The sequence below is a fragment of the Bombina bombina genome, chromosome 1 (genome assembly GCF_027579735.1).
Source record: "Bombina bombina isolate aBomBom1 chromosome 1, aBomBom1.pri, whole genome shotgun sequence".
Lineage (NCBI taxonomy): Eukaryota > Metazoa > Chordata > Amphibia > Anura > Bombinatoridae > Bombina > Bombina bombina.
The window spans coordinates 777,804,631-777,831,869 of record NC_069499.1 but is presented as its reverse complement, the minus strand read 5'-3'; the positions used below and the strand labels follow the sequence as shown (position 1 = coordinate 777,831,869).

At 36.3% G+C, this 27,239-nt stretch overlaps 1 protein-coding gene across 1 annotated transcript in view; it reads right to left on the bottom strand.

Annotated features, from left to right (window-relative positions):
• LOC128660964 (uncharacterized) overlaps positions 1–26,364 on the bottom strand; it is a 69,175-nt gene extending 42,811 nt beyond the window's left edge. The window contains exon 1 of the mRNA XM_053715080.1: positions 26,209–26,364. The gene's annotated coding sequence lies outside the window, so the exon portion shown is untranslated. The remainder of the gene's footprint in view (positions 1–26,208) is intronic.
• Between the last annotated feature and the right edge of the window lie 875 nt (positions 26,365–27,239).

Here is a 27,239-nt window from a genome sequence, read left to right as displayed (position 1 = left end):
AATTGTTGTGTTTGTTAAAAATAGAACTAAGCATGTGTAACACTGAGACCCTGAGTAGTCTGTATAAAAAGATAATTAAAATGTACCTTTAAGATGTAAAAATAATACAAAAAATATGTTTTCTATTAGAAATACCATGCGTCTCAATACAAAATATCTAAGAAGTATACACAGTGCAGATTCATTTGGAAGTCATTAGAAAAAGCTGTTTCTCTGAGGAATCCGAATAATTCCATAAATAAGAACAGCCCATCACAATGCATAAACTCTAAGAGGATGATTACAGTCCTGTATAAGAGATCATTAATAATTGTTCCCCTTTTCTAAAAGAATGTGATCAACCCTTAAATATGCTTAAAGGGACAGTCAACACCTGGCAGAACTTAATCCCATAATTTAGATCAGGCGTGGGCAAGAGGTAGATCGTGGTCTACCAGTGGACCGCGAGTGAATTTTAAGGTGACCGCCTGGAAGATTTCAAAAGTTTGCATAATAAGAGAAACATTTCTCACACATCTAGATTCTGAGTGAAGAGCCTCGCCACCGTAGATGTATGAGAAATGTTTCTCTTATAGCCGATTTCAAAAGTCTGCATAAGTCTATGACGGCAGTTTGTGTACTTCAGCATGCGCGACGCGGCTGTAGCTGAACTCGCTGCCCCAGCTTGGGTTACTGCCTGTCCCAAACTCTTACTTTTTGCCTCAAGAGCGGTCAGTCTATAGTACAGACTCTTCATGCGCCAGGCTGAGATGCTGATTGGTATCCCTGGGTTTGGCAGTTTCAGGTCCTGCTTTGTCTGATATTCTACTGCTACTTTCTAGTTCTGTCCTCTGTTACTTGTCACCAGGCTCTGCTGGGTGAATGTTCTGGTGTTGTTGTTTTTTTTTTTCCCAGGGTCTGTTACTCCCCCTCAGGTTCTTTTACTTACTCTGTACCAGGCTTTGATGCTGCTCTCTGATACTTTCTCTGACACACTAATATTAGCTATACTTTGTGCTGTGCTAGTTTCTGCAGCTTTCTGTCCCTAGAATTTATTGTCACCAAACTGTGCAGGTCATTGCTGTTGCTACTATACCAGTCTCTGGTTGCTGTGTAAGATGGTACAGAGCCTGCAGGTCCTGCCGCTGTCACTGTCCCAACTATTTGCAGTAGTCTTCAGCTAGTAGCGGACGGATGGAGAGAAGCCAACAGGACCTGTCCCCTAATCTACCTGACATGGCGTCCAGCCAATAAAATTACTTTGTAGAATGAGTCTGTCTATGATTGGCTGAGAATAGTTCATTGTCATTGTTGTACCTGAGCTGTGGGTTTCCCATGTGTTCCAGTCTTGACTACTCCGCTAGCCCTAGACTCGAACTGTCTTGATTGTGCGGTACACAGATAAGGTTGCTTGATGGTCCCAGCATCACATAAAGAGAGCTCTCGCAGTAAGTACAGAGTGCGGCTGTATTATTTGTGGCAAAAATGCAATTTTCAGCCAGAGACTGGTGTTTTATTTTTAGTTAGGTGACCGCGTCACTTGGGATAAAATTACAGGTAGCCCTTGCCTTACAAAAGTCTGCCCACCCCGAGTTAGATCCTCAGAATAAGATGCGCCTGCACTGCCTCCCATGTTAAATACCTGTAACGATATGGAGTAATCGTCCACAGCACATACCTTTTTCTGCTGTAGACATGGCCGCCAAACTCCACTCAGCCTAACGTATTACCCTTCTTTTTAAACTTAGCAGCCAATCAGAATAGAATCCTCGGTGGGATTCTTTACCCGCGTTCCCCGCGATTCACAGCAGCACTTCAGATTTCATCTTGCGAGCGGGCAGAAATTAAAATGCGCATGCACATTAGCAAGAACACGAACGAGCTTTGCGAACTATAGAGAAGGGGACGAAGGAAGAGGGGGAGGAGTTTGGTGGCCATGTCAACAGCAGAAAAACGTATGTGCTGTGGACGCTAACTCCTATAACGTTAGAAGTATTTAACATGGGAGGTTGTGCAGGCGCATCTTATTCTGAGGATGGGATTAAGTTCTGCCGGGTGTTGACTGTCCCTTTAATGTTCTCAGAAGTTGTAGCAGCCAATTCTTTACTCTGAAAACTAAAAAAATCAGTATTCAAAAATATATTATAACTAATCTAACTACCATTATATTCTAGTGGAGCTGAGAAACCCATTGAAAGGCTTTTTAACTTAAAGAACCAGTCAACACTGTATATTTGCATAATCAACAAATGCATGGTAAGAAGACAATGCAATAGCACTTAGTCTGAACTTAAAATGAGTAGTAGATTTTTGTTAAATAAATTGCAAAGTTATGTCTATTTCCACTCCCCCTGTATCATGTGACAGCTATCAGCCAATCACAAATGCATATACGTATATGCTGTGAATTCTTGCACATGCTCAGTAGGAGTTGGTGACATAAAAAGTGTAAATATAAAAAGACTGTGCACATTTTGTTAATGGAAGTAAATTGGAAAGTTGTTTAAAATTGCATGTTGTATCTGAATCATGAAGTTTCATTTTGACTTGAGTGTCCCTTTAATCTTGATAAAATAATTTGTATCTGACCGTAAGTAATCAGCAAACCCTTATTCATATCAGCTGAAAACTGTTGGAATAAATATACTACCATTCACTACACTACAGAAGTTGAGTAGTGGGGGTATTTTGGAAGTGAATCTTGGTCATAATATTATTCTTTTTACTGGCATCTTAACTCTTAGACAGAATAGTCATAATTAAAAACACAATGGGTTCAATTGCAATCCTTAAGAAAAGTTCATATATTAATTAAAAAAACAAAACAGAATTTTATTTAAAAACAAACAAAAAAAAAACAGATACATTTTTCTTAAATATTATGATGAAACTAGCCAATCAAAGTCCCATACATGTATACAATATGTACTCTTGCGCATGCTCAGTAGGAGCTCATGCCTTAGAAAGGGTGCATATATAAAGGCCTCACAATTTGATAATGTTCGGTTTTAAACTGTGCTCCACTCGTAATCTCAGTTTCAGTTTACAGAGATTCTTTGCTTACGCAAGTTTTTTCATTTTTTCTTTTCTAATATATATTATAACTTTGGAAAAGCTATTGCTATCAAAAATACAGGTAGTTTATGAATTTTCGATATTTTTAAAAGTAACAATTATGTAATATAATTGTATAATATGGTAAGTATTTAGGGTACATAAATAAAGTGTCACACATTTGAAAGTTTTAAATATAAACACTAAAGAGAGTTCAAATAACAGTTCAAATAACTTTATTTGTGTAGCTCTGTTAAAAGAGGCTCCTTCATTGACCTTGTTCAAATAGTACCATAACATTATGCCATACAGTATGCTATGTGGAATAATAGTGCCGATTTTAGCTGTCATGGAGATAGCATGTTCCATCCTATGAGATGAGATGAGAAAAAGATAATATTAATTCTTCCATTAAATAAATGTGTGTTCTGTGTAGTCTCCTGATAGCATTCTGATTCCATTGTCAACAAATCCTATCAATAGCCATTGTTATTTTTGTGGTATGTTATTATTTCAGATACTACCACATCAAAGAGATGTTCCTAATCACATATCCTATGTCAAAGAAGTTGTCTGTTGGCTTCCACTAATGTTTTCTTGAACATATTTATTTATTTATTTCAGTATCTTAATATTGTGATAACCTTATATGAGAATGACTCTAGTTGTTAAATCAAATGTATTTTTCTAACTTATTTTTCTCATCATTCTGAGCTGAGTTAATCCTTTCTTTCTTTACTTTACTAGTTCCAAATATTTCCTTTTTTTACCAAGGGATGTAATTTTATGGTCTCTCAGGAAATGTTTGTTGGTTTGAATGTGTCTTTCAATAGCAGGAAATCTCCATCCTACATATTTTTTTATCACTGTGGTTTAGTTCTTGTATTTTTAGACAACCAGACAGTATGGCTCAGCATTTAAAGAAATATAGGGGTACAAAAAATACTGTCAAACATGAAGGTTGAAAAAACATAAAGTAATTTAGCAATTGTTTTATTTTGTTTTCTGCTTTGTTCTACTGCAGTAAAAAGAATGCTGGAATAGTAAATGAATAAACATGGTTTTCAAATACTGCCATTTTAGTTAAACCTTAGCTGGGATAAATTACAAATCTGTTACATTAAAGGGGTATTAAATTAAAAATGATTTATAAATACTACAATTTCCCTCTGCAAGTTGTACCTCTCTATTTTCTCAAAGAGGCTGGACACTTAAATATGCTGCAATTTGCCGTCCATATGAAAATGTAATATGAACATAACTAAACCCCTATATTAGAAAAAAAACACAATCAACATGGCAATGAAATATGTAAACATGAGTCTACACAACATCTATTCAACGCTGCTTTTTAACGCCCGCTGGTATTACGAGTTTGGCAGGTACAGGTGTACCGCTGACTTTTCCATACCGCAAATCCCCTTACATCAATTGCGTATCCTTTCTTTTTAATGGGATTTTCCTAACACAGGTATTACAAGTCTTGGAAGAAGTGAGCGGCACAGCCTCTACCTCCAAGACTCCTACCGCATATAAAAGTCAGTAGTTAAGAGTTTTATGGGCTAACGCCGGAACATAAAGCTCTTAACTAAAGTGCTATAAAGTACACTAACACCCAGAAACTACCGATTAACCCCTAACCCGAGGCCCCCCACATTGCAAACACTATAATAAAAATTTGTAACCCCTAATCTGCCAACCGAACATTGTCGCCACCTACATTATACCTATGAACCCCTAATCTGCTGCCCCTAACATCGCCGACACCTACATTATATTTATTTATCCCTAATCTGCCGCCTCCAACGTCGCCGCCACCTAACTACAATTATTAACCCCTAATCTGCCGACCGGACATCGCCGCCACTATAATAAATGTATTAACCCCTAAACCCCCACACTCCCGCCTCGCAAACACTATAAAATTTGTTATTAGCCCCTAATCTGCCATCCCTAACATCGCCGCCACCTACCTACAATTATTAACCCCTAATCTGCCACCCCCAACGTTGCCGCTACTATATTAAATGTATTAACCCCTAAACCTAAGTCTAACCCTAACACCCCATAACTTAAATCTATTTTTAATAAATCTAAATAAAATTACTATAATTAAATAAATTATTCCTATTTAAAACTAAATACTTACCTATAAAATAAACCCTAATATAGCTACAATATAACTAATATTTACATTAAAGCTATTTTAGGATTTATTTTTATTTTACAGGCAACTTTGTATTTATTTTAACTAGGTACAATAATTATTAAATAGTTATTAACTATTTAATAGCTACCTAGTTAAAATAATTACAAATATACCTGTAAAATAAATCCTAACCTAAGTTACAATCACACCTAACACTACACTATCATTAAACTAATTACCTAAACTACCTACAATTAAATACAATTAAATTAAATAAACTAAATTACGAAAAAAAACACACTAAATTACAGAAAATAAAAAAGAAATTACAATATTTTTAAACTAATTACACCTAATCTAACCCCCCTAATAAAATAAAAAAGCCCCCCAAAATAATAAAATTCCCTACCCTACACTAAATTACAAATAGCCCTTAAAAGGGCCTTTTGCGGGGCATTGCCCTAAAGTAATCAGCTCTTTTACCAGCCCTTAAAAGGGCTTTTTGCGGGGCATTGCCCCAAAGAAATCAGCTCTTTTACCTGTAAAAAAAAAGAAATACAATACCCCCCAACATTACATTCCACCACCCACATACCTTGAGCCGTCTTCACCCAGCCGGGCACCAATGGTCATCTGATGGGGCAGAAGAGGACATCCGGATGACCATTGATGCCCGGCTGGGTGAAGACGGCTCAAGGTAGGGTGATCTTAAATGGGGTAGTGTTAGGTTTTATTAAGGGGATAGGGTGGGTTTTAAGGGCTGGTAAAAGAGCTGATTATTTTGGGGCAATGCCCCGCAAAAGGCCCTTTTAAGGGCTATTTGTAATTTAGTGTAGGGTAGGGAATTTTATTATTTTATTATTTTGTGGGGCTTTTTTATTTTATTAGGGGGATTAGATTAGGTGTAATTAGTTTAAAATATTGTAATTTCTTTTTTATTTTCTGCAATTTAGTGGTTTTTTTCCGTAATTTAGTTTATTTATTTTAATTGTATTTAATTGTAGGTAGTTTAGGTAATTAATTTAATTATAGAGCAGTGTTAGGTGTAATTGTAACTTAGGTTAGGGTTTATTTTACAGGTATATTTGTATTTACTTTAGCTAGGTAGTTATTAAATAGTTAATAACTATTTAATAACTATTGTGCATAGTTAAAATAAATACAAAGTTGCCTGTAAAATAAAAATAAATCCTAAAATAGCTACAATGTAACTATTAGTTATATTGTAGCTATATTAGGGTTTATTTTATAGGTAAGTATTTAGTTTTAAATAGGAATAATTTATTTAATTATAGTAATTTTATTTAGATTTATTAAAAATAGATTTAAGTTAGGGGGTTGTTAGGGTTAGGGTTAGACTTAGATTTAGGGGTTAATACATTTATTATAGCGGCGGCGATGTCCGGTCGGCAGATTAAGGGTTAATAATTGTAGGTAGTTTGCGGTGACGTTGGGGGTGGCAGATTAGGGGTTAATAAATATAATGAAGGTGTTGGCGATGTTAGGGGCATCAGGTTAGGGGTTAATAATATAATGCAGGTGGCGAGGATGTCGGGGGCAGCAGATTAGGGGTTAATAACAGTGTTAATGTTAAGTATAGGAGCAGGGGACATGCTGATTAGAAGCCTGTATCTCAGGCATCTAAGCAGCTACAGATCCCCAAGACCCACCGTTGGAAAGGTAATCGCCTAACCTTTCCAACAGTGTAAGTCTTGTGGATTTGTTAAAACTTTTTTTTTTTCAAAAAATAAAAAAATAAAAAAAAACTTAACAAAGCTTAGCACCCAGGTGGGAAAGTGCTTAGCACTCAAAGAGTTAAAGGGATACTAAATCCAAATTTTTTCTTATATGATTCAGATAGAGCATGCAATGTTAAGCAACTTTCTAGTTTACTCAATCGTTCTTTGTTCTCGTGCTATCTTTATTTGAAAATACAGTATTCTAAGCATAGTAGCCGGCCCATTTTTGGTTCAGCACCCTGGATAGTGCTTGCTGATTAGTAGATACATTTAGACACCAATCACCAAGTGCTATCCAGGTGCTGAACCGATAACTGGCCGGCTACTTCAGCCTAGATTAATGCTTTTCAAATAAAGATAGCAAGAGAAAAAAGAAAAATTGATAATCAGAGTAAATTAAAACGTTGCTTAAAATTTTACATTGCATAAATATGATTTAACATTTTTCCACCTACTTGACTGCAAAGAACTCCATTGCACATATATTTATTATTTTTATTTATTTATTTATTTATAAAATATTTTACCAGGAAGGATACATTGAGATTTCTCTCATTTTAAAGTATGTCCTGGGTCCACAAAACATTGCATTGATACAATAGGGTACAATAAAATACAAAAACAATAATAATACACAATATATGCAAAAATTTAACATAGAACAGGTAGGAAATATATAATCAACCATGACAGGTGCATTCTGTTTTGAGATATGTAGAGAGGAATCTCTTAAAGGATATTAGGCTTGGGGAAGGTTTGAAAGTGTGCGGGAGGTCATTCCATAATTGTGGTGCTCTGTAGGAAAAGGAGGATTGAGCTGCTTTCTTTTTGTATTGAGGCAAGCTAAATAATGTGCTGGTATTGGATCGGAGGTTATAGTAGGTGGGAATAGCCGGTGAGAGCATTCTGCTCAAGTAGGGTGGGAGCTTCCTAGAAAGGCTCTTAAACCCAAGGCAGGAAAGATGGAGGGCGCTTCTTCCAGAGGCTACCTGTTTGCATAGCAGTGGAACAGCTGAAATGAAGGTCTGTGTATTTTCTTGTAAGACTGGGGCAGATATACTTTAAAATCAGACTGAAGGAGAGAGATATATTAGCATCAGATTGGCCTGCAAAACATTTAAAGGAATGGGGAGGGTATATCTATGGGCATTTGAGCTAAAGGTCATTCAAGCAAAAACACAGGGAAAGTTAAAAAATACAGAGATAAGACAGAGGTATTCCTGTAGGGGAATAAAACCATTAAACAAAGAACAGAAAAATATATATGGGCCTTAGCTGTTTAAACTAAATTTTAACATGATGGTCAGACTTACTGGTGATAAAATATGCATTGAAAATAATAAAAAAAATGAACAAACAAAATAATAACCAATACATATAACAATACACACATCAAAAAATAACAGGGTAGGTCAAATATAATGATATTACTATCTTCCAGAGGCTACCTGTTTGCATAGCAGTGGGACAGCTGAAATGAAGGTCTGTGTATTTTCTTGCAAGACTGGGGCAGATATACTTTAAAATCAGGCTGTTTGCATAGCAGTGGGACAGCTGAAATGAAGGTCTGTGTATTTTCTGATATATATATATATATATATATATATATATATATATATATATATATATAATGCATACATACACACACATATGTCTATTTATGAATATATAAGTATTTATGTTTTTATATGTGAATATATGTCTATAAATACACATATACACTTATAAATACACACACACACATATATATATATATATATATACATATACTGTATATATATATATATATATATATATATATATTTTATATATATACACACACACACACACACACACACGCATATTTAGACATTTATATGTATGTATCTCTATGTCAAAGTCCTTTGTCTGCCTTTTTTTCCTAACACCCGAGACCTCATATCTTTGAGCCTTTATAACCTTTTTGTAAAATATATTTTTAATAATTTTATCAGATGGTGTTATTATGAGTATAACTGTGAAACTTTTTTGTTTTTGCAAAACAGTTAACCAGAGCTCTGTGGTTGCTGTATCCCAACACACAGTAAATTCAATTATGCTCAAGTGATTGCGTTTACTTTCAACTTGTAATACGAGCACTACATGTGCAAACAGCTACCATAAACTAGATAACGCTTGCACGTAAATGTTAGCGTGCCACTCATAATCTGACCCTTAATGGGCACATCACCTAGCTGATTTTACTGAAAACAATCAAACTAAATCTAGATCTAACACACCACTGTTGCAGCTATCTCCTCATAATAGTGTAAATAACTATAAAAAATGATGACACCTGTCATTTCCAGGAACATTGTATGCTCTCATCACACCGTTACACAGCTAAGTGGATTAGTGAAAGCAGCTCTGCGTTCAAGCTATTATAACACTGTAAAGCAAAGGAGCCCTTTAACACACCATTAGTAAACAAATCATAGGAGTGACACCTTCATTAAAAAAACTACTCCGGGTGTGTAGAAGAGATCTGTGACTACAGGAAATGGATCTATCACAAAACTCAGCAGGAATGACCAGTAACACGGTCAGCTTTATAGGTACAACCGTTATGGAGCTGGGGAATATTGATTTGAGATTGGAGGCTTTATTAAATAGAATGTTTACAAAGTTATAATTTATTTAACAATTTCCACAATTGAATATCATAATAAGATAGTATTCAACATCTAGGAAAGCCTTATCTTCTTCTTGATTTCACGTTAATAATAATGCACAATCTGGTATTGAAAGTGGATGGTTAAACATTTTTACAAGAGCATTTTAACATGGCCAAAACTTTTTTAAGTGCTCCCTATACTTTTAATGGATAGTACAGGGAGGGCCATACGCAAACTCTTTGCACTCATATTACAAGTGTGCTCAAGCACAATCTAAAACACCTCTGTAAAATGTAGCTCTTTTTGAGGCCTGAAGCCAACCATTATTAATATTATAGCAAAGAACTACATAATGAACTCCACTACTTGAGGAATCATCAGCTTAGAGGTTGACCAATATCCAACATTAATTTTATTGAGCATGTGAAGGATTTAGCACAAACGTACTATCCGACACGCAGATATTAGCGCACCCTAGACTATTGCTCAAGCAAGCCCAATAACTTTGGACTTCTAATAAGGGCACAAAATCAATAGTGCTTGAGCAATGTTACATTTTTATGCGCGTATAATCTAGTCCATAGTAGGTTAGGATGGTGCTCCCATGCACCCATCAAGATGAACGTTCATGATACAGGTACAAAACCTTTTATCCAAACTGCTTGGGACCAGAAAAGGTTTGGTTTTTAGCTTGGAGATGAGACCAAGTTTAACAACAATATCATGTCATTTAGACAATGCTTACATTTCATAATACAGCTAATACATGCAACCTAAATGTAGGTTCTATATAATTTTAAATACTTTTGTATACACAGTAATGTACTGTAATAAGAAAGGTAATAGTTGTATTAAGTATAGACTATTATTTACATTTTAGAAAAGAAATAAATCAACAAATATGCATGCAGAGAAGATTGTGGCTAACTGGCAGGGAAAAAATGTAATTTTGAATAATTTTATTTAAATATGTATATATATTCATGAAAAAGTCTAAATTTCAGAATTATTCTGGATTTTGGAATTCTGAATTTGGGGATTTGTACCTGTACGTTACAATTTAAGAATGTAATTTATAATATTAACTCTCCCGTGGATTCTCATTTTCAGTTGAAATGCATAAAATACTTTTGCAGCAACTAAATGATTGTATATGTTTCACACAAAATAATCCATAGTTATGTCAGGCTTGAATAACTAATGTTAAATTACTGAGTAAATGCAAATACAATTTCCGTGAGGTAATGTTTCATTTCAAAAGTTAATGTATCATGCAATGCCTAATTTAGAACATTTCAAACTGTATTAATGCTCATTAAAATTTCTATAAAATCACATGCACCTTATTTGAATTTTGGTAAAACACATGCACATTTGAAACTCAGTTGTGTGAGAAGCTCTAAAATTATAATATCAATTTTCACACATATATTAATTTTGGAAATATGTGCATAACTATGGCAGTTAGATAGCAAACTACTTTAATTGTTAAAGGGACATTATACACTCAATTTTTCTTTGCCTAAATGTTTTGTAGATGATCCATTTATATAGCCCATACAGTTTTTTTTAAATGTATAGTTTTGCTTATTTTTAAATAACATTGCTCTGATTTTCAGACTCCTAACCAAGCCCCATAGTTTTAGGAGAATACTGAGGTATACCTACTCCAGCTTGTTCCTGTTTGTGTAAAAAATATTTTCATAGGAAAGAGGGAGGGTCTGTTATTTCCCACTTAAAGTGGGTGTTCTAGCTACCTTTTTAAAAGAGCTAAACTGGGAGCTTCTAAGTAAGTTTTTAAATGATTTTATACTGGATTTTTATATCAGTATCTGTGCATATTATTCTTTATAGTAGTGTCTATTACATGCAGTTATATGAAAATTGGTGTATAGAGCTTAATGCCCCTGTTTCCACACGAGCCTTCAGGCTCGCTGGAAACAGAAGTTATGAAGCGGTCTAAAGATTTGTCCACCTGCTCTAAGGCCGCGGACACAAATCAAATGAATAACGATCGGGTTGATTGACACCCCCTGATAGCGAATCTGCAGGGCGCGGCAATGCAGCAGCAGTTCACAATGTGCAGAGGACATGATACGCTACATTGTATCATGTCCACTCGCACTATGATAAATCTACCCTTATGGCTTAGATTACGAGTGAAGCACAATATTGCGCTTTTGCAAGTGCTCTATTTATGCTCCACTCGGAAATACAAGAGCATGTAAATGTGCGCTGGTATTACAAGTCAAGCACAATGTGAACACAACCTTGTATTTGCATTGCCTGGAAACCTTGAGCTCACAAAAGCACAATTACATAGGCTCCAATGGGAGCCTCATTCTCATCCCATCAGACACATCATAGAACCTAGCGTCGCTCTAGTCGCGCAGCAAAATAAAAATATATAAGTGTATGAATAAATACATACATATTTATGTGTTTATGTATATATTTACAGTAAAATCTCAGTCCCCCATTTACCTTTATGTAAAGGCACTTTCAGTGTAATTTTTTTCAAAAACCACACATTCCCTCACTTTAACCTCTTATAACTGCTTTGTGCAGTTTTTTAAAAATAAATAAATAATAAAGATGCTCATGTTTTTAATTCATTTTAAATTGGGGGCAAATGGGTCTGACCTCTGGTTAATTGCGCAAAGTGAAACCTTGAGCTCATGGGAGCATTAACCATCCACATGTAATGGCTGGTTATTTAACATGTGGCTGTAAAAGGGCAAATTTGCCCCTTTACAGGTACACGTTAAGCAGGACTGGATTGGGCCACCGGGATACCGGGAAAAATCTTGGTGGGTCGGGCCACTGGTGGGCGGCAGCTGCCTGCAGTGTGCACCGGGCGAGCAGCAGAGGAGAGCACAGTCAGTCACACTCCAACATAGCAGAGTGAGATAGACAGAGCAGCCGCCGGCCACGTGCTTATATTGGGCACAGAGAGTTAGAGAGTAGGGTGATCAAGCAGGAAGCAGCCTGCAGCAGGAACGGGCATCCAGTCAATAGTCATCCACCTGACCCAGCCCAGGCGCACTAAAGGCGGCCTCGGGGCGCAACTTAGAACAGTATGAGGTTTGAGCGAGGGTAGCTGGAGGATTATGATGACGTATGTGATGTCATGTTATGTCATATATCCGTGCCCCCGATGTCTGCCGCGGCGGCTCACAAACAGAGTTAGACCTGCTTCAGGAGAACTTAGTCAGTCAGAGTAGTCTAGAGGAGGAGAAGTCGAAGTGTAAGACTAGAATGAATGTGATAGTGAGATAGACAGTGCACACAGCAGTGTCAGTGAGTGATGGAGAGAGAGTCTCATCAGGAGGAATAAGCTTTAGTTTAGACAGTCTGGAGTCTGAACACAGTTAATCTTAGACAGGTAGGTAACTGGTATTGTTTGTATTATTTATAGTTTATTCTGTAACTGACACGAAAATATGTTTCAGAATTTGTATGGACGGGGTGGGGCTGGGCCGGTCTATGCAAATTTCCAGGGCTGGTCTGATTTTCCAGTCCGTTCCTGACGTTAAGATAGTGCTCCACTTGTAATCTAGCCCTAAAGAACAGAAATACATGCAACAATATTTGCAACAATGTCATACACTGCTAATGAATAACAATATTCATATGATGCTCAACTCATGTGCACTCTCATGAGTCTACCTAGGTATGCTCCATAATTAAGGAAAAAAGAAAATGCAGCAAAATTGAAAATAAAAGTTAATTGGAAAGTTGTTTAAAATGAAATGCTCTATTTCATTTATGAAAGTTTAGTTTTGAAATTCATTTTCTTTTAATGTCTCTGCTTTTGTTTCTACAGGGTGTAATATCATTAAGTGATAAAGGGATACAGGGTAAAATTCTTCAAGAATTCTCAGCAGCCACTTTATCTTGACAGCCTCTCCAGCTTTATTGGTTCCTATATCATCACATGATTCACTAAAGAACTGAGACATGAGCAAAGGTTGGCAAATCAGCTGCCTATAACTAGTATAGAACTTATGAAGGTGTGGTAGAGACCTTAGTACACTTTATCCATTTGTGCTTACAAACACTTCTAGTTTATGTATTATATAACATTTCACTTTTTTTTATATAAATCATTATTCAGATAAGTTGTTTCATGTGTTATTTTTGTCATTTGTGTCTCAGTTTCTAAATATGTGTCTTACTTTTTAATGGGATAAGAAACAGTCGGCTAGATTTAGAGTTTGGCGGCCAAAGGGGTGCGTTAGCTACGCGTGCTTTTTTTCTCCCGCACCTTTTAAATACCGCTGGTATTTAGAGTTCACAGAATGGCTGGGTTTTCAGTGCGTTAGGCTCCAAAAAGGGAGCGTAGAGCATAATTTAACGCCACTGCAACTCTAGATACCAGCGGTGCTTACGGACGCGGCCAGCTTCAAAAACGTGCTCGTGCACGATATTCCCATAGAAAACAATGGGGCTGTTTGAGCTCAAAAAAAACCTAACACCTGCAAAAAAGCAGCGTTAAGCTCCTAACGCAGCCCCATTGTTTCCTATGGGGAAACACTTCCTACGTCTGCACCTAACACTCTAACATGTACCCCGAGTCTAAACACCCCTAACCTTACACGTATTAACCCCTAATCTGCCGCCCCCGCTATCGCTGACCCCTGCATATTATTATTAACCCCTAATCTGCCGCTCCGTACACCGCTGCCACCTGCATTATAGCTATGTACCCCTAATCTGCTGCGCCTGCCTACACTTATTAACCCCTAATCTGCCGAGCGGACCGCACCGCTACTATAATAAAGTTATTAACCCCTAATCCGCCTCACTCCCGCCTCAATAACCACTATAATAAATAGTATTAACCACTAATCTGCCCTCCCTAACATCGCCGACACCTAACTTCAATTACTAACCCCTAATCTGCCGACCGAATCTCGCCGCTACTGTAATAAATGGATTAACCCCTAAAGCTAAGTCTAACCCTAACACTAACACCCCCCTAAATTAAATATAATTTAAATCTAACGAAATAAATTAACTCTTATTAAATAAATTATTCCTATTTAAAGCTAAATACTTACCTGTAAAATAAACCCTAATATAGCTACAATATAAATTATAATTATATTATAGCTATTTTAGGATTTATATTTATTTTACAGGTAACTTTGTATTTATTTTAACCAGGTAAAATAGCTATTAAATAGTTAAGAACTATTTAATAGCTAAAATAGTTCAAATAATTACGAAATTACCTGTAAAATAAATCCTAACCTAAGTTACAATTAAACCTAACACTACACTATCAATAAATTAATTAAATAAAATACCTACAATTATCTACAATTAAACCTAACACTACACTATCAATAAATTAATTAAATACAATATCTACAAATAAATACAATGAAATAAACTAACTAAAGTACACAAAATAAAAAAGAACTAAGTTACAATAAATAAAAAAATATTTACAAACATTAGAAAAATATTACAACAATTTTAAACTAATTACACCTACTCTAAGCCACCTAATAAAATAACAAAGCCCCCCAAAATAAAAAAATGCCCTACCCTATTCTAAATTTAAAAAGTTCAAAGCTCTTTTACCTTACCAGCCCTGAACAGGGCCCTTTGCGGGGCATGCCTCAAAGAATTCAGCTCTTTTGCCTGTAAAAAAAACATACAATACCCCCCCAACATTACAACCCACCACCCACATACCCCTAATCTAACCCAAACCCCCCTTAAATAAACCTAACACTAAGCCCCTGAAGATCTTCCTACCTTATCATCACCATGCCAGGTTCACCGATCCGTCCTCGGAAGTCTTGATCCAAGCCTCGGAAGTGTTGATCCAAGCCCAAGCGGGGGGCTGAAGAGTGACTTCCATCCTCGGGCTGAAGTCTGGATCCAAGCGGCGGCTGAAGAAATCCATCATCGGGCTGAAGTCGGAAGTCCATCATCGGGATGAAGTCTTCTATCAAGCAGCATCTTCAATCTTCTTTCTTCCGGAGCGGAGCCATCTTCTTCCCAGCCGACACGGATCCATCCTCTTCTAACGACGCCTACTAGCCGAATGACGGTTCCTTTAAATGACGTCATCCAAGATGGCGTCCGTCGAATTCCGATCAGCCAATCAGAATTTTCCTACCTTAATTCCGATTGGCTGATAGAATCCTATCAGCCAATCGGAATTCGACGGACGCCATCTTGGATGACCTCATTTAAAGGAACCGTCATTCGGCTAGTAGGCGTCGTTAGAAGAGGATGGATCCGCGTCGGCTGGGAAGAAGATGGCTCCGCTCTGCTCTGCTCCGGAAGAAAGAAGATTGAAGATGCTGCTTGATAGAAGACTTCATCCCGATGATGGACTTCCGACTTCAGCCCGATGATGGATTTCTTCAGCCGCCGCTTGGATCCAGACTTCAGCCCGAGGATGGACGTCACTCTTCAGCTCCCCGCTTGGGCTTGGATCAACACTTCCGAGGCTTGGATCAAGACTTCCGAGGACGGATCGGTGAACCTGGCATGGTGAAGATAAGGTAGGAAGATCTTCAGGGGCTTAGTGTTAGGTTTATTTAAGGGGGGTTTGGGTTAGATTAGGGGTATGTGGGTGGTGGGTTGTAATGTTGGGGGGGTATTGTATGTTTTTTTTTACAGGCAAAAGAGCTGAATTCTTTGGGGCATGCCCCGCAAAGGGCCCTGTTCTGGGCTGGTAAGGTAAAAGAGCTTTGAACTTTTTTAATTTAGAAAAGGGTAGGGCATTTTTTTATTTTGGGGGGCTTTGTTATTTTATTAGGGGGCTTAGAGTAGGTGTAATTAGTTTTAAATTGTTGTAATATTTTTCTAATGTTTGTAAATATTTTTTTATTTATTGTAACTTAGTTCTTTTTTATTTTTTTGTACTTTAGTTAGTTTATTTCATTGTATTTATTTGTAGATATTGTATTTAATTAATTTATTGATAGTGTAGTGTTAGGTTTAATTGTAGATAATTGTAGGTATTTTATTTAATTAATTTATTGATAGTGTAGTGTTAGGTTTAATTGTAACTTAGGTTAGGATTTATTTTACAGGTAATTTCGTAATTATTTGAACTATTTTAGCTATTAAATAGTTCTTAACTATTTAATAGCTATTGTACCTGGTTAAAATAAATACAAAGTTACCTGTAAAATAAATATAAATCCTAAAATAGCTATGATATAATTATAATTTATATTGTAGCTATATTAGGGTTTATTTTACAGGTAAGTATTTAGCTTTAAATAGGAATAATTTATTTAATAAGAGTTAATTTATTTCGTTAGATTTAAATTATATTTAATTTAGGGGGGTGTTAGGGTTAGGGTTAGAATTAGCTTTAGGGGTTAAAAAATTTATTGGAGTAGCGGTGAGCTCCGATCGGCAGATTAGGGGTTAATACTTGAAGTTAGGTGTCGGCGATGTTAGGGAGGGCAGATTAGGGGTTAATACTATTTATTATAGGGTTATTGAGGCGGGAGTGAGGCGGATTAGGGGTTAATAACTTTATTATAGTAGCGGTGCGGTCCGCTCGGCAGATTAGGGGTTAATAAGTGTAGGCAGGTGGAGGCAACATTGAGGGGGGGCAGCTTAGGGGTTAATAAATATAATATAGGGGTCGGCGGTGTTAGGGGCAGCAGATTAGGGGTTCATAGGGATAATGTAGGTGGCAGCGGTGTGCGGTCGGCAGATTAGGGGTTAAAAATTTTAATAGAGTGGCGACGATGTGGGGGGACCTCAGTTTAGGGGTACATAGGTAGTTTATGGGTGTTAGTGTACTTTAGAGCACAGTAGTTAAGAGGTTTATAAACCGGCGTTAGCCCAGAAAGCTCTTAACTACTGACTTTTTTCTGCGGCTGGAGTTTTGTCGTTAGATTTCTAACGCTCACTTCAGCCACGACTCTAAATACCAGCGTTAGAAAGATCCCATTGGGGGGGCGGAGCCAGCCCTGAGTCTGAGAGGTCGCATGTTGCCACAGCTCTAGCTGTATACTATAAAAAAATGTATATTTGACCTCTCCGCTCAGCATACTTAATACTAATAAGGTGCCTAATTGTTTATTGAGCTCCACTAAGAAACATGAAGACTGAAGGACTCTGAGAAGTTACGTTATCCTGTCTGTTTTATCGGGGGAACTAGATGAGGCCTCCTAGGAGCAGCCATCTTTAAATTACGTGAGGAGGGCGATCCACAAAAACATTTCTAAGCTCAGCATGGCATTCGCTTACCACCTCCTGGAGGGTATCAGGGCCCTTCTGGAGCAGTATCAGCTCCGTTTCACAGCGACTTTGCAATCTGGCATGGACCTACCTAATCCAGGAGCTCCGACCCAGCCTGGCGATAAACCGGAGGATATGCCTCCTTGCGATCTCTTGCAACACAGCAGCGCACCACTGAGTATGACCCCACTCTTCATACAGGAGGCTGGAGAATTCTGCATGCAGTCTGACCTTTACGAGGGTCGGGTTGGTGATCGGCAGTCTAATGATCTTGAGCAAGCTTTGCTAAGTCCCAAGCTGTTATCAGATAGAAGGGAATATTCTGAGAGTGCTAATATTCATTTTGAGCGCCCTAATATTTGTTCTGCTGTTCTAGGATGGAAGACAGTAGCGGTACAAATCTCCTTCCAACGCAAACCGCTATATTTGATCCATGCATCCTGGTGTAAGATTTTCCCGGTATTTGCTGAGAATCTTTACCCCATGCTCAAGGTACCTTCCTGGAAGACAGGCATCGGATAGAAAAAGGATGTGCTTTCAACTAGGTCTTATGGCTGATGGTAACGTTTATTTCAAGAGAACCTTTTTGTTTTTTCTATTTCCCTCACATTGAGCTTTGTATTGAACGCGGTGAGCAACTGTTATACTGGCTACATAGTTTGTTTGAAGTTATGCATGGGAGCGAGTTAAATCATATAACACTGTATTGTGGGGCATAGAGCTGAAGTCTGAGATGAGGTGAACCCTGCATTGCAGCGAGACATGTACAGTGGACACGCCACGAAACCAAATCGTATTGGAGCTCTGTTGTCCAGTTATGTCCTTATGGATTTTGGGAATTGTATTAACTTTGCTGAGCTTAAGATCTATGGGATGTTTTTGTATTAGTGAGTACTTGCTGTGTGTGTTTCTATATACACTGTTTGTAGGTATACAGTCACCTGCTCTTATGCAGTTTTTTGAAGCACCGGTACCATTGTCTGCTTTTCCAACAGCCACAACCTTTCTGCTAAAAGTTCTTTCAGCTCTATTTTATTAGTGGATGCCGGCAGTAATATTTAATGTTCACTGATATTAGTGATCAGGATTCCTCATGCCTTTTCACAACACTTATTAGCATATAGCTCAAGTACAAAATCTTACTATTGGTCGGCTAACACAGTATACACAGTATGCACATTATTTAACATGTTAATGGGCCATTTATTTTCATTTTGTGGCAAACCAAGGCAGTCATCCCCTCTTCTTACTAATTTGACTACTGTGACTTATTTATCCATAACTAGGGCGTTGCCTGCGGCCGAGGCAGCCTCCTAACACTTTCTGTGTTCAGCAGTACAGTGGTTTTATAGTATATACCTGCCTTGGGGTTTGTTTTTGTTTTTTTTTCCCATAATGATGATGCTCCATTGTTTATGTTTTACTGCTCCCTAAATTCAAAGAAAAAACAAATAATCTGAGGTTTATCTCTAATATAATGTACATAATTGGGACGTAACAGGTATATTTAAGTGTTGTGGCATAGTGGACGGTATGTATTTATAAGATCTTCACCAGATATGCCATTGATCTACTATGTAACTAGTCCACTTTTAATTTTCCCCTGTTCCCCAATATGTTCAGGAGATTATATATATATGTCTATACTGCCCTGTGACACTACAACCTGTCTTCTTGGTATGTGTTACCTATCACATTCATTTAACTACCTCCTCCCCAACCCATAATGAGCCTTCTAGTTCCAAAGTTATTTATCCTATTATCATATCCATCTACCACCTCCTCCCCCCCCCCCTTTAATAAACCTCCTATTCCAGGAGGGCTAACTACGTGGCTTATCTTTCCTATGCCGCACCCTACCTATAGGTTTTTCTTTTTCCTAATAACCCTTACAGTCCAATATAAAGCTGTCCTTGTTCTTCCTACCTAGCGTTATAGGATTGCCCGGGTTTCTAGCGCAATATATTCTCCAAGTTAATCCTAGTTCTCTATATCTAACGTGATGTACCTATAGGTGTCTAGTACACATAAAAATGGAAAAGAGATTTCAAGTTCCTAATCAGCATTATTTATGATGTGAATCTTATCTATGTATATGGTAATTGTTTATTTGGAATGTACCATTTATATATATCTTATGATATGTTTGTTTGCATAAGCTTTTCATACAAACAACCTACAGTTCAGCACATTATTGTCCTTGTTTCCTCCAACCCTAGCTTAGCAGGAATATCTAGCATTTTTTTCCAACAAGTTAATCTTAGTTTTTTGGGTTTTTTTTACATCTAACGCAGTGTACCTATGGGGGTTTATTAACGCAGTGTACCTATAAGTGTCTAGTACGCATAAAAATGGAAAAGAGATTTCAAGTTCCTAAACAGCATTATTTATGATGTGAATCTTATCTATGTATATGGAAACTGTTTATTTGGATTGTACCATCTATTGATCTTAGTTTTCTATATTTAACGCATTGTACCTATAGGTGTCTAGTACACATCAAAAGGGATCTTGTCTATGTACATGGAAACTGTTTATTTGGATTGTACCATCTATATATGTCTTATGATGTGTCTGTTTGCACAGGCTTCTCATGCAAACAACCTACAGTTCAGCACATTATTGTCCTTTTTTCCTCCAACCCTAGCTTAGAAGGAATATCTAGCATTTTTTCCTACAAGTCAATCTTAGTTATTTTTACATTTAACGTAGTGTACCTATAGGTGTTTAGTACATATAAAAATAGAAAAGAGGTTCCAAGTTTCTAATCAGCATTATCTATGATGTGAATCTTATCTATGTATATGGAAACTGTTTTTTTTTTTTAACTGTATCATCTATATATGTCTTATGATATGTTGGTTTGTACAAAGTGTATTTGTTTTGCATAACCTCAATAAAAATTAATATAAAAAAAAAAAAAAAAAAGAAAGATCCCATTGAAAAGATAGGATACGCAATTGACGTAAGGGGATCTGCGGTATGGAAAAGTCGCGGCTGCAAAGTGAGTGTTAGACCCTTTAATGACTGGCTCCAAATACCAGAGGGCGGTAAAAACCAGCGTTAGGAGCCTCTAACGCTGGTTTTGACGGCTACCGCCCAACTCTAAATCTAGGCCAGTGTTTCCTTAGTAAAACTTATTTGTTTTCTTGTAAAATGAACACCTAAAATTTCTCATTGTAGCCACTTCCCTTAAAGGGACATAATACTCATATGCTAAATCACTTGAAACTGATGCAGTATAACTGTAAAAAGCTGACAGGAAAATATCCCCTGAGCATTTCTATGTAAAAAAGGAATATATTTTAGCTCACATTCTCTTCAGCTCAGCAGAGTAAGTTCTGTGTAAAAAGTTATACTCAGCTGTTCCCAGCTGCAGGTAAAAAAAAAAAATAAAAAAAAATGAAGAAATGAACAGCAGCCAATCAGCATCAGCAGTGCTGAGGTCATGAACTCTTTTACTGTGATCTCATGAGATTTCACTTAACTCTCATGAGATTTCATAGTAAGCTGAATAGGGAAATAATATGAGAGTGCACGAGGCTCATCCCCTAAGATGTCCCAGGACAAACACACTAAAATGCTGCTTAGAAATCTTTTACAACGGGAGGTGGCTACTGAGGAACTTTTGAGGTAAAATAGCTTTCTTTTTTACATAGAGATGTTCAGGAGATATTTTCTAGTCAGCTTTTTACAGCTATACTGCATCACTTTCAAGTGTTTAAACATTTGGGTATTATGGCTCTTTAATGGAGATAAGATACAAGACATGTTTTGGATCTTAGTTGCATACTGTTTCTTCTGAGCATGAGCTAAACAGACTTACTGTTTCACAATCATTATCTAAATCGTAAACCAGCTCAAGTTACTCTAGAAGATGTATTACATCAATCTAGAGACTCTAGTCCCTTTGTAGGATTATGAGAGAAAGTAATGAACACTGCACAAATAAAGTAAAAAAGAAAAATAAATAAAAGTTAAAATCCTTTTAAAATGATGAATAATACATATTGGGGCCCATTTATCAAGCTCCGTAAGGAGCTTGTGGACCCGTGTTTCTGGCGAGTCTTAAGACTCGCCAGAAACACAAGTTATGGAGCAGTGGTTTAAAGACTGTTGCTGCATAACCCTGTCCGCCTGCTCTGATGAGAAGGACAGGAATCGCCGGAAATCAACCCGATCGAGTACGCCAGCCATTTCACCGGCAGATTACAGACTGTGTCACTAACTCACTATATACAGTACTGGTGGGTTAAACAGTGTCACTATATACAGTAATAGGGGCTCAGACCATCTCACAGACAGTGGACACAGGGTCCCTCCTTTTGCAGACATGTAATCTGATTCACATTTTTTTCTGTGTTAAAAAAAAAAAAAAAAAAAAAGATATGTATCAAATTCACTTTTTTTTGGGGTGGGGGCCCTTCTTAGATTCTTGCACCTGGGCCCTGTGGTTTCTAGTTACGCCTCTGAATATTCCTTTAAATTGCAAAACTATTCATTGTTTTGCAGTTTGTCTCTATGGTTGAAAGATGGTCTCCTCCTCTAGAGTATGTATCTCACAAATGACTTTACCAAGAAATAACAAGTAAAATGTATATTATGTGTTTTTATTCTTCTTTAAAAATAATCAATTTTATTGAGATGTGACAATGTCTCTATTGAATTAAAGGGACGTGAAATCCAATTTTTTTTCTTCTTCCAATGCATTAGACAGAGCATGTGATTGTAAACAACTTTCCAATTTACTTTTTATTTTCTTGGTATCCTTTCTTGAAAAGCAAACATAGGTAGGCTCAGGAGCAGCAGATTGGTGGCTGCACATATTTGCCTCATGTTATTGTCTCAGTCAATGCGTTCAGCTTGCTCTCAGTAGTGGCACTGCTGCTTCTTCAACAAATGATACTAAGATAATGAAGCAAATTAGATCATAGAAGTAAATAGGACAATTGTTTTAAATGTTATTCTTTATCTGAATCAAGAAATAAAAAGTGTTTGTTCGATGTCCCTTTAAGATACACTAATGAATAAACCTAATATAACAATTAAGGTAGTATTACTATCACTGATGTAAAGCATTTCAACTCAACAAGAAGCACCACCAATTAAATTAAGAAAACTGTTTGATTTAGAATCAAAATCTAGTTAAAGGGACATGACACCCACATTTTTTCTTTCATGATTTAGAAAGAGAATGCATTTTTAAACATCTTTCTAATTTACTTCTATTATCTAATTTGTTTTATTCTCTTGATATTCTTTGCTGAAAAGCATATCTAGATATGCTCAGTAGCTGCTGATTGGTTGCTGCACATAGAACCCTCATGTGATTGGCTCACCCATGTGCATTGCTTTTTCTTCAACTAAGGATATCTAAAAAATGAAGCAAAATAAATAATAGAAGTAAATTGTAATGTTGTTTAAATGTGTATGTTCTATCTGAATCATGAAAGAAAGATTTTGGGTTTAGTGGCCCTTTAAGCACAAAACAACACAGATACAAACTACACAAAAAACAGTAGTATTATTGCAATATGAATACACTTTTTTACTTAAAGTTGCAGGAAAGTAACAAATTACATTTTCACAATTCAAAACTGTGAACTTTACTTCTTTTACCAAAATTTATTTTTCTCTTAGTATCCTTTGTTAATGAGTAAATCTTCGTAAGCTAAGGAGGGTGCATATGTATTTAGTATATTGCAGCAGTGTTTGCAAAAATGTATGAAGCTGCTATAAACATTGTTACAGTTATTGCTGCAATAGAATGTTAAAAACATACACAGGTTCCTGAGCCTACTTAGGTTTACTATTCAACAAAGAATACTAAGAGAACAGATTAGATTTAGCAAAATAATATTATTATGTTTAAACCACCAAAGTCTGCATTACAATTATAAATGATCACTAAGATAACTAGTGATAATTAACAAATAAGTTACGTAGTGCACAATTATAAATAACAGTCTATATTTACAATAAAGCATAATTATGTACTTCCCTGAAAGGAGAACTCAAGTCAAAACTACATTTTCATGATTCTGACAGAACAAGCAATTTTAAGCAACTTTCCAATTTACTTCCATTACCAAATTGTGCACAATATTTTTATATACCCACAGCAACAGCAACTACTGAGCATGCGCAAGAATTCACAATGTATACAAGTCTGTGATTGGCTGATGGCTATCATATGATATCAGGGGGTGAAAATGTAAATTTAGAAATTTGTCAGGAAAAAAAATCTACTTCTCATTTGAAATTTAGAGTAAGTGCTATTGCATTGTTTTGTTATTGTGTATTTAGTGGATTAGGCAATTCTACTGTATTTAATTTTGCTTTAAATAGCCAAAGGTAACATTGCCTTTAAAACAATCCCTGAGAGGTCTCATAATAATTACAAGCCTTCTTACAGAACTTTGCAAGAGCAGATCAATTTACAGAATCGGACCCATAGTCACAAAGTGCGATCTGAACTTTATTTTTTTTTATTTTTTGGCTCAAATATATTTGAAAAACTTTAAATAAATGTGTTATCATGGAGTTTTCCAACATTTTATATGGATATGAATGACAAAACCTCACAAATATAGATGCAAAAAAAAATATGAAATAAGCATGTCCCTGTGCGTCACTGGTAATCCTTAGGGCTAGATTTATTAAAGCTGTGGCGGGGCGAAAATACCCGCAGGTATTCGGCATTGCACACGAGTGCAATTTTGCGCTTGTGTGCAATCCCGACCCCTGCCCGCGCAAAGCCAATCACACGCGGGCAGGAGCTGTCAATCTCCTCGGTCTGACTAGACCGAGGAGATTGAATTTCGCCAGATTAGAGGTGGCGAATAGGCTCAGGAAGCAGCGGTCTGGTGACCGCTGCTTGATAAATGACGGCGAGCAAGTTCTTGAGAGAACTTGCTGCCGTAGGGGCTTAATAAATCTAGGTTGTTTAATAAGACTTTGTTAATGGTACGTAATTATCTATTATCAACATACCATCATCATGAAAATATTACAATAATGAAGAGTTCTCTGTATAGCTCAGACAATATTCTCATATGACACTGCTTCCTAGGGATGCACACATGTTGCTTGCTAATAAACTTGAGTGACTGAGAAGTCAATGAGGTGAAAATAAGGCATGTACAGTACACCTCCTCCTGCTTTTACACAAAGCATGGCTCTGGCCAAAGATTTCAAGAAAAAGAAGCAAGCCACAATATGACATCATCATGATGTTTAAGTGATGGTTAAATTATTAGTAGTACTTTAAAGACATCATGCTATTTTTATTTACTATTTTTTTCATGAAAATATTCACCTGCACACACATTCTACCCTGTGCATCAGTACATTATGAGTGCAATAGCTGACTGTTAATCAACCCTTAAAGGGTCAGGAAACCCCCAAATTTTCTCTTTCATGATTTGGATAGATCATGCAATTCTAAACTACGGTTTAATTTGCATCATTATTTTGTTATCCTTTGCTGAAGGAACAGCATTGCACTGCTGACAGTTAGCTGAACACATCTAGTTAGCCAATCACAAGAGACAAATGTGTGCAGGCATCAATAAGCAGCTAGCTCCCACTAGTGTAGGATATGTGCATATTCGTTTTCAACAAGGGATACCAAGAGAATGAAGAACTTTAAAAAAATAGAAGTGATGTTAAAAGTGGCTTAAAATGATCTGAATCATGCAAGTTTGACTTTAATTTTCCTATCCCTTTAATTAACATACAACTCTTAATTTCACTGATCACTTCTTAGTATAACCAGTGTTATAATGTTTATAGTCTGTCTACATAAGATGCATTATTGATAACCCAATGGCACAGATTTACTACAAGTTTCTGTACCTTACAATAATACCCCAAAACCAAACCTTACTTATATATACAAAGTATGTAAAAAGCTAGGAGCATTCATAATAGTATTTCTGCCTAAATGGATTGTAGCCACCAAAACAAATATGATTTTCTAATGTAGTAGAGAACTAATGAAATAGCTTTCAGCACTGTAGAATGAATAATGCAACAAGGAATATTTTATTAAAGTAACAAGTTATATCTGGGTGATTTTCTTTAGCAGGCAAAATCAATACATAATTAATGCATGATGGATTGCGCTTCACTACACACAATTTTCATTTAGCAATGTATTTTAGTTATGTTATAGTTTAATAGTTACTTGATTTATCCATATTGAAATGTTGGGATGTATCTTAAATAACACTTGAATCCACATTGTATTTTTTTTATAAAGGTTATGCTCACTCCTAGGGAAGAGTTCTATTTACACTGTACAAATCCCAAATGACAAAGATTTCTGTATTCCAGGCGAGTTGCGAGCTCATTTCCTATTCATAACACATGCATCAAAAAGATAAACAAAAGAATGTCTGTTTAAATAAACTCAGGTCCTTACCTTTGCCGTAATTTTGGTTTTATATCCCTGCGACAAACAATAAAGTCTTTAAACTTGATTTCGAATACGCTCTAATACAAAGTATTCAGTTGAGGAGACGTCTTTCCCTTTTCATCGAAAGATTTTCTTGTAACTTAAGCTGCCACTTTCCTTTGCGACTGCCCACTGTCTACTTACAAATATTTTTATCTTCCTCTTTAAACGGAAGCTCTTCACAATTGTTTTCCTTTGAACTTCCCAAGTCCATACATAAAACTACTTTGCTAACAGATCATATCCTCTGGTCTTTCCTGGTTATTTTCAGCTTTCTAAAACAATAAGTGAAACCACGTTTAAATGTAAATGCAGATAAAATCAGAAAAAAATGAATAAAAAAGTATAAATAAAAAAAAGTAAATAGATTTCAATAAACGGTGTGATAATTATTTGATTGTTCAATTTATTTTGCTTTAGGTTTTATTATGTAATAAAATTAAATGCGTGACATGGTATTTTTTGTAATGTATATATGAGACCCAGCGGTTAAACATATTTATAAAACATCCATGACAAAAGCTGCAGGAAGTGAATGATGTCCTGGGGCACTACTACACAATGGCTGATAGGAAGAACTCTTACAATAAAGTTGTTTTATTCAAAACAGGAAACATTTAAAAAAAACAATAATCAATTTTAAATGAAACAGAATAGTACCATACCCCTTTAAATAACAAAAAAGTGTATGTTTATGCCAGAGAAGCTAGGATATTTCTGGTTACAGTTGTTTATAAAAAGGAAATTTGAAACTTAAAGGGCCATTATAGTCGAAAAACTACATGCTTTCCGATTATCGACCCTACAGTACTATGTGTTTATTGGCGAGTTCCACTTGGGACCATCAGTGGCTCTGTGAGTCTCAAGCGACAGTTCTACTGTGTGTTTATCCCCTTTACGGGGTTAAACACACAGTACAGAAAAGTCGATAGACTTAAAATGATGTGCATATATTTTTTTCAACTGTAATGGTCCTTTAAACTCTGTGCTCCCTCACA